This window comes from Hyperoodon ampullatus (assembly GCF_949752795.1).
Source record: "Hyperoodon ampullatus genome assembly, chromosome: 17".
Taxonomy (NCBI): domain Eukaryota; kingdom Metazoa; phylum Chordata; class Mammalia; order Artiodactyla; family Ziphiidae; genus Hyperoodon; species Hyperoodon ampullatus.
This window is the reverse complement of record NC_136930.1, coordinates 30,347,273-30,357,090: the sequence shown is the minus strand read 5'-3', so window position 1 is coordinate 30,357,090 and position 9,818 is coordinate 30,347,273.

Sequence of the window (9,818 nt, the reverse complement as noted above, 5' to 3'; positions counted from 1 at the left end):
CTGTTTTATTAAAGTCGGTTTCTGGAGACTTATAGTGTTCTTTTGTTTGGAACATGTTCCCTATTTGTTTTGTTTTGTTTTGTTTTGTTTTCTTTCCCTGACTCTCTGTATTGGCTTATGAGTGTTGGATAAAAGAGCCTTCTCTCCCAGTCTTGACAGCAGACTTGCCTTGTGTAGGAGATGAACCTCATCAATCAGCCTGTCTCTAGCTCCTGATGGCCTCTCAAGCCTTTGTGATTGCCCAAGCTCCAGTCTTTGTTCTTAGTGTTCCCAGTAAAAGAAGGTGTGCCAAGACCTATCAGTGTCCCAAAGATATGAGAACTTCCCATTCATCTGTCCAGGCTCCCAGAGGACTACTAATTGTCTGCTTCTTTAGCTCCCTGATGCTGGCTAATTAGAAAACTGATCTTCAAGAAACAACTGGGAAAGTCAGAATTCATATATGCAATCTAGCCCCTATCAGGGAAAATGGAACTGGATGTTTTTGTCTCCTGACTCTGTGGTGAGCCAGAGGAAATAGTCACGCGGAATGCTTATGTGCCCAAATAGAACAGTTTCCTGGTTTTCATGTAGTCCCAGGGGATTAATGAATGCCAAGCCCCATCAGCTTCCAGAGCTAGGTGATTTTTGTGTCAGCCAGCCGTAACAGTTGGTGGACAAGCTTCTTCAGAGGAGAACTGGAGACTTGGTTTTACTCTTGTAATGAGCTATGGGGAGACAGCAGTAACATGCTCACTAGCCCTTTCAGGCTTCTAGGAGGATCCAAGTCAGCTCCCACTTTTAGGATGATTAGAAGCTGGAACTTCAGACAGCAGCTAGGAAAAGATGCAGACAATCCCTTCCAAGGAGAAAATGAGAGATGTGTGCTTTTCCTGGTTTTTTTTTGCCCTGAGACCACAGAGGATAGTTGCAAGAAATGCATGCTCACCTATTTGAAAACATATTAGACTGATTTTATAGTCCTGTGAAACTCAAAATGCCAAACCCTGTTAGCTGTCTGAGCTAGGTGAGTTGAGGGTTCATTCCTTAGGTAGCAGCTGCAAAAGTTAGGGCACTAGATGTATGGACAAGCTCATTCCAGAGAGATGCTAGCAATTTGATTTTATTGTTAGAGCTAACTGGATGGAGACGGTAAGGGAAGTGTCACCCAGCACTTTCAGCCTCCAGAAAGTATCCCAGTCAGCAGATAGATGCAGGTTCATTAGAAGACAGACCCTCTGAAAGCAGCTGGGAAAATATACAGTCACAGCCCTTCCAGAAAAAAAAAAAAAAGAAAACTGGGAGATGATAAGCTTTTTTTCCCCTGCTTTCTCTGTACTGAGTCCAAGAGGATAGGTATTGTTTGTGCATTTATTTAACAGCTGATGCTTTATTTTCTATAGTCCTGTGGGACTCATGAATTCAAGTCCTGTTGGTTCTCAGAGCTAGGTGATTTGGGGGCCCATCCCTCACATAACATCCTTAAAATTTGGGCTACTACATATGTGATCCAAACCATTTGCTCCTCAGGGAAAAGTTGGGAGTTGGGAATTCCCTCGTGATAGTAAGGCATTGTGCAAGGGGTGTGGTTTTTGCAGGGAAATATATTCATTTCAATGTATTTTCTCAGCCATCCAGTGCATAGGATTCACTCAGCTAGTTTCTGGATTTCTCTCAGAAGCAACTGATATGTGTGTAGCTGTATATTCAGTGCATCTGTGGGAGGAGAAAAATCTTCCTATGTTGCCATCTTGGTGATGTTTCAACTCACTTATGTTATAAACTGTTTTAAGAAAAATTCAGTGAGAGGGATAACATTGAGGCAAGTTTGTTATTGTGTTTCTATAATTTAGTTTTTTTCTGAGCGTTAGAGCCCTCTGGGATGAAATCTACAGAAACAAATGTGATATTTTTAGCTTTTTAAAATCACTAGGCATTTTAAAACTGAGGTATAAAGAGGCAACTTATTTCTTCTCTATTATAAAATGCATCTCAAATTTGTCACCTAATTAATGGCATCTAGATTTGAGCTCTCAGTTTCAAAGAGTTTGAAATTCAAATCAACAACATTGATGTAAGGATGCAGAGGAATTATATTAATATAAACACAGAAATATTGAATCAGAAGCTCTCATACTAATAAATATCTGATATGAGCCTAAGTCAAAATGAAAACAGAGAGTCCCTGCTCTTTCCAAAGGCACACACATACTTATAAAAAACAGTTGACATCACAGGAATTTAAAATATATATATATTTATAATCTTCTCTTTCTCTGTTTGTTCCTCTTGCCTCCTGCAGTCTCCAAGAGTAATAAAGTTAGATTCAGATCAATATTGCTCCAATGAATTAACTCATCCATTACTCAGTGTTTGTTGAGTACTTATAAATGTTGAATATATAGAATGATATAAGCAATTTTAAAAGCCTATGTTTCAGGCACTGTGCTTATTTCTAGGGATATACATGGGATTAAACAGAATTCCATTTTGGAGAGGGTTTATAATCTCTAATGGGTAATATAGACATTTAACTTAATTATAATAAAAATGGGATAATGCAATGACTTTTAAAATGTGAGAGAGATTATATACAGAGCCAGAGTAGCCTAGAGATAGGAATTTTATACTCTCCATGGAGGAGCCAGAGAAGGATTTCCAGAAGAGTCTATACTTAAACTAAGCCTTGAAGCATAACAAGAAATGTTTAGCTAGATAAAATAGAAATGAAGATTAATAGCAGAGGGGAAAATGCCCAGGCATGAAGATGACAGGAAGTATACCCCCTGAAAATAAATATGTATGCATAATAATCTCAGGTGGCCAGTACCAAACCAAGACAAACTGTTAAATTATACTAACACATGAATTTTATCCTAAAAGACTTTGGGAGACATTTAAATATTTTAAGTAACTAAGCATCATGTTAACATATCCTTGTCAACACTTGGTATTGTCAATCTTTTGTTTTAACTTTAGCCTTTCTAATGCGTGTATACTGATATCTAGTTATGGTTTTCATTTGTATTTCCCTAGTGACAGATGTTAAGCAATTTTTCATGTTTATTGACATATGTATCACTTTCTTTTTTTAAGTACCAATTTTTAAATTTGTTTTTCCTCTTATTACATTGTATGAATTCTTTATACATTCTAAACACAAAACCCTTTTTTGCAATACATGTTGCAAAAAATTTTTTCTCCCCACTCTCTGGTTCCTTTTTCTTTTTGCACCAGTGTCGTTCCTAGAGCAAACGTTTTTGATTCCTGTAAATTCCAATTTACCAATTTTTTATGGTTTGTGCTTTCTGCATGCAATTTAAGAAATCTTTCCCTACTTCAAAGTTATGGAGATTGTTTTCTTCTGCAAGTTTTATAGTTTGAGGTTTTCCATTTAGAACTATTATACATTTGGGGCAAATTTACAGATATAAAGTTGTTCTAGCATTACTTGTTACAAAGACTTTATGTTTCCAATTGAATGAGATTGGCCCCTTTATGACAAACCGAATGATTAAATATGTGTGGGTACATTTCTGCACTCCTTATCTTGTTCCATTGATCTGTTCCAGGTACATCTGTCAATTCCAAATGACCTTGATTGTTCTACCCATTAAAAATTGCTCACCTTACTCAAAGTTTCTGGTATTTCATAAAAATTTAAGAATCAGCTTGTCAATTCCTACTAAAAGGTCTGCTAGGATGTTATTAATATCTATAGATTAATTTTAGGATAATTGGACTTTCAATCCATGAACACAGTTAATGGCTCCATTTTTCTATAGCTTCAATTTCTTTGAGCTGTGATTCACAATTTTAGTATAGAAGTCTTAGATACCTTTTATTAAATTTCTTATTAGTATAAAATTATGTTTGGTGTCATTGAAGATAAAATTAACATTATGATTTATTTTTTAATTTTTTGTTATTAGTAAATAAAAATACAATTGATTTTTACATATTGACCTTGCATCCTCAACTTCTGTAAGTTGACATATTAGTTACAGTAGTTTTTTATTTTTTGTAGATTTTGAGGAATTTGCTAGGTAAAATTATGTTGCTGAAGTGAAATTACATCTTTATTTCTGTTTTTCCAATCTGTATACTTTTTGTTTGTTTGTTTGCCTTATCATAAAGCAAAGATCTCTAATTCAATGTTGAACGATATTTGAAAGAAAGCATCCTTGTTGTAAGTGATGTTTCATTCTGTAGAAATTCTTTTAGCACTTACTGAAGAGGAGGTCATATGGTGACAAATTTTCTTCATTTTTTTTTACCTAAATATATTTAATTATTTTTTTACTTTATTCCTTAACAATACAGTTGCTGCACATTGAATTCTGCTGAAAGAGTTTTATTTTCCCAAGCTCTTTAAAAAATGAGCCACCATCATTTTGGTTTCTAATGAGAAATATGTTGACTTTCAAATCATCATTTCTGAATTATATAATGTGACATTTTTATTTGATAGCTTCAAAGAATATTCTTTATCTCTGTTATTCAGTCACTAGATTATGCCATATGTATATGTGGCTTTAATTGAATTATATCCTGTTTGGGGTTGGCTGAACTTCTTAAATTTGTATATTTATGTCTTTCACAAAATATGATAATATTTCAACCATTATTCCTTCAATCATTTTTCATGTCCTATTCTTTCTGTCTCCATTGAAAAGTAATACTTTCTTCTCATGGTAATTAATAAGTATCTTGTAAGCCTATACTTTGAGACTATGTAAATATATTGTGTCTTTTCATACATTCACTCATTAATTTTAGCATCTGCTAATGATTCTTGCTTGCAACTGACATTACTAAGGTGTTAGCTAAGTGATGTTAGCCAAATGGTAGTTTTCTTTTTCCATAGTTTTTCTAGTTATTGATTAGTCTTTTACTATAAAAAGTAATTTTCCTTTCTCTGCTATTAGTTATTTTTTTAGTTACTTATGTATCAACATATATTCATGGATATTTATTTTATTCTGTGTGCTTTAAGCCATTACTATATCAAATATGGCCACAGGGAACTCCTAATTGCTTCTTGTGTCCTTTGGACGTGGTTCTATCATTTATTTTTCAGCTCTTACTTTACTCCTGGCACCAAAGGATGGTTCAGTCTCATCTTGTTTTTTCTCTTCCCCAACATTGAAATCATCTATTTCTCTAAGAAGCTTTCATTTTATTTTATTGGAGAATGACAATTAGAAACCCAAATCTTGTCTTGTCACTAGGTGTCCTCATGGATATTAAAGTGTCATTGCTTTCAGGCCCTCTCAGCATACAGTATCTCTATCTGTATCTATCACTTCCCAAATGAGATGCATGTATTTTTCTGGCCTTATTGAACTAAATTATTGCCCTAGTTATGAACTTCAGTACAGTGTTGAAAAGAAGTTGTAAGCAGTAATTAACTTAGTTTTCCCCCCAAACCCAGGGGCTATTTGAAAACTCTAGAGTTATTCTTGTGAGATATAAATTGAGGAACTTGTAGGGGGTGGTAGAATTGGCATCTGGTAGACAGAAGGCAGAGAGTCTGCTGAATATTGTACAGTCAAAGGACATCCTGACACAGCAAAGAATTATCTAATCCAAAATATCAGTAGTGCTGAAGTTGACAAACCCTCTCTTAAAGAAAAGGCATTTATTTTTTTTCTATACTATGATGCTAACTGTTCACTAAAAACCTAGGGAAAGAGACAAAATAAATCTTACCAAAGTGTCACCCAGCTTAACCTCAAATTAGATTTTAATTTAATTTAGATGATCATTCTTCAACCTTTATGTCTAACTGAGGCAATTTCAAAACCTATAATGTGGAATAAAACAACATATTCCACATTCAGCACCAACCATACAAGTAGCCTGGAAAATATATCTGATATTCAAAAATAAAAATAAACATATTAGGGGAAACACACACAAGTATTCAAAATATTGGAATCAGTGTACAAGAAATTTAAAAGAGATATAAGTAGTATGTTCAACAAAAAAGAAAAAGAAAAAAAAGAGAGAAAAAGATAGATAGTGAAATAAACTTACGGCAGAATTGGAATAGGTAATTGAAGTACAATAAATATTTGGAAATAAACTATTAAAAATCTAAAATTAGAAACTCAGTGGATGGGTTTAATAACATATTAGGCAAATAAAAATGTAAGAATTTTAAATGGAAACACACGTCAATAGAAATTATCCAAAGCACACAGTTTGGAAAAAAAGAAAAATAAAAGAAATATAGGAGAGACATATGAGACATAGTAAAAGGAGAATATATGTGGAATTAGAGTCCCAGAAGAGTAATGAGAGATATGTAACCATAAATATATGCAGAAATAATGGAGGGGAGTTGTCAAGAAGGCAGAGTGGGAAGACCATGAACTTACCATCTTCCAGGGGCACTCCAAAATTACAACTATTTTCAGACCAACCATTGATAAGAGCTATGCAAACACTAGCAGAAAAGATTTTCCACAAAGGTATAAAGCAGGAACCACAACAAGAACAATAGAAGTAGAGATGCAGTATAGTCAAGACCCACATTACTGGGTAAGCAAATCACAAATGAGAAGATAATCAGAACTGTAGATTTTCTTCCCAAATAGTGAGACGTCTGAGCCCACACTGGGTTCCCCAGCCCAGGGTCCTGCACCAGAAAGAGAAGACGCCAGAGTATCAGGCTTTGAAGGCCAGCAAGCTTGTGTATAGGAAAGCTGGAGGGCTATAGGAAACAGAGATTCTGCTTTTAAAGGGTACAGGCAAAATCTCACTTAATCTAAGACCCAGTGCAGAGGCAGTAATTTGAAAGGAGCCCAGTTCAGACACAGTTGAGGATCTGGAGGAGACTCCTAGAGAGACAGTAGGCAACTGGAACTCTGCCTGGGGATAATGACTCAGGTGGCATCAATTTTGGGGAACTTGTACTACCACAAGGACACTGGTGCTGTCAAATGCCACTTTGGAGTCCTCCCTCTAGACTTTTAGCACTAAGGGCATACCCATTCACCACCTGGTCAACACAAGTCCAAGGACACCATCTGGAGCCCAGCTGTACCCACCCTGGGACCAAACTCCACTCATCAGTGAACCAGAACTAGCCCCAAGATTCCCTGGGCCCTGGCCTATCCCACCAGTAGACTGACACAAAATTTGGAACACCCAAGGCCCTTCAGCCAGAGACCCTGGAACTAATTTTTGCCCAACAGTGAGTGAGTACTAGCACAAGGAGCATCTGGGCCAAGACCCCTCCCTTTTCTCTCTGTCTTTTTCTCTGGGACCCCTACAAAGCAAATATTAGTACGCTTGCTGTTGTGCTACAGGTCTCTTAAACTGTCCTCCTTTCAAAAATTATTTTCTCATTTTTCTTTGTAGCTTGAATGATTTCCACTACTCTGTCTTTCAGTTCACCTATCTGCTCCTTGTATCATCTAATCTACTGTTGATTTCTGTGAGTGCATTTTTATTTATTTTTATTTTTCCCTGTGTTATATTTGGGTATATTCTTTTTTTGAAATGACTTTTTTTGTTTGTTTTTTATTTTTAAATTTTTATTAGAGTATAGTTGATTTATAATGTTGTGTTAGTTTCTGCTGTACAGCAAAGTGAATCAGTCATACATACACATATATCCACTTTTTAAAAATTCTTTTCCCATGTAGGTCATTAGAGAGTATTGAGTAGAGTCACCTGTGTTATATAGTAGTTCCTTATTACTTATCTATTTTATATGTGGTAGTGTGTGTATATCAAGACAAGTCTCCCAGTTTATCCCTCCCCTGCCTACCCTCCTGGTAAACATGAGTTTGTTGTTTCATCAGTGGCTCTTTTTCTGTTTTGCAAATGTTCATTTGTACCATTTTTTAGATTCCACATATAAGTGATATATGATATTTGTCTTTCTCTATCTGGCTCACTTCACTCAGCATGACAATCTCTAGGTCCTTCCATGTTGCTGCAAATGACATTATTTTGTTCTTTTTTATGGCTTAGTAATATTCCATTTTATGTATGTACCACATCTTTTTTATCCATTCTTCTGTTGATGGACATTTAGGATGTCTCCATGTCCTGGCTATTATAAATAGTGCTGCAATGAATATTGGGTTGCATGTATCTTTTCAGATTATGGTTTGCTCTGCATATATGCCCAGGGGTGGGATTGCTGGATCACATGATAGCTTTATTTTTAGTTTTTATAGGAACCTACATACTGTTCTCCACAGTGGCGGTACTAATTTATATTCCCCTCAGCAGTGTAAAAGGGTTCCCTTTTCTCCACACCCTCTCCATAATTTATTGTTTGTAGATTTTTTGAAGATGGCCATTCTGACTGGTGTGAGGTGATACCTCACTGTTGTTTTGATTTGCATTTATCTAATAGTTAGTGACACTGAGCATCCTATCAATGTGCCTCTTGGCCATCTCTATATCTTCTTTGGAGAAATGTCTATTTAGATCGTCCACCCATTGTCTGATTGGGTTTTTTTTTTTTATATTGAGCTGCAAGAGCTGTTTGTATATTGTGGAGATTAATCCATTGTCAGTCCCTTTGTTTACAAATATTTTCTCCCATTCTCTGGGTTGTGTTTTCATTTTGTTTATGCTTTTTTTTTTTTTTTTTTGCTGTGCAACAGTTTTAAGTTTAATTAGGTCTCATTTGTTGATTTTTGTTTTTATTTTCATTACCTTAGGAGATGGGTCATAAATGATCTTGCTGCTATTTATATCAGAGTGTGTTCTTCCTATGTTTTCCTCTAAGAGTTTTATAGTATCTGGCCTTACATTTAGATATTTAATTCATTTTGAGTTTATTTGTGTTTTAATTTCATTCTTTTACATGTAGCTATCTAGTTTTCCAAGCACCACTTATTGAAGAGACTGTCTTTTCTCCCTTGTATATTCTTGCCTCCTTTGTAACAGATTAGGTGACCATAGGTGTGTGGGTTTATCTCTGGACTTTCTATCCTGTTCCCTTGATCTATATTTCTGTTTTTATGCCAGTACCATATATTATCAGGATGGTAGCTTTATAGTATAGTCTGAAGACAGGTAGCCTGATTTCTCCAGTTCCATTTTTCTTTCTCAAGATTGCTTTGGCTATTCATTGTCTTTTGTGTTTCCATGCAAATTGTAAATTTTTTTGTTCCAATTCTGTAAAAAATGCTATTGGTAATTTGATAGGCACTGCTTTGAATCTGTAGATTGCTTTAAGTAGTATAGTCATTTTCACGATATTGATCCTTCCAATCTAAGAACATGGTATATCTTTCCATCTGTTTGTGTCATATTTGATATCTTTCATCAGTATCTTACAGTTTTCTAAGTACAGGTTTTTTCCTCCTTAGGTAGGTTTATTCCTAGGTATTTTATTCTTTTTGATGCAATTGTAGATGAGGTTGTTTCTTTAATTTCTCCTTCTGATCTTTCATTGTTAATGTATAGGAATGCAAGAGATTTCTGTGCATTAATTTTGTATCCTTCAAATTTACCAAATTCATTGATGAGCTCTAGTACTTTTCCAGTAGCATCTTTAGGATTTTCTATTTATAGTATTATGTCATCTGAAAGCAGTGACAGTTTTAATTCTTCTTTTCCAAATTGGATTTATTTTATTTCTCTTTCTTCTGTGACTGCTGTGGCTAGGACTTCCAAATAAAACTCCAACTCAATAAAATGGAGAGAGTGGACATACTTGTCCTGTTTCTGCCTATCTCCACTTCATTTAGTTGTTCTTGTATGTTTTTATTTTGTTCCTTCATCTGCAATATATTTCTCTGTTCTCATTTGTCTAACTTTCTGTGTTTTGTGCTCTTCTTTCTTCAGGCTGCAGGATCGTAGTTCCT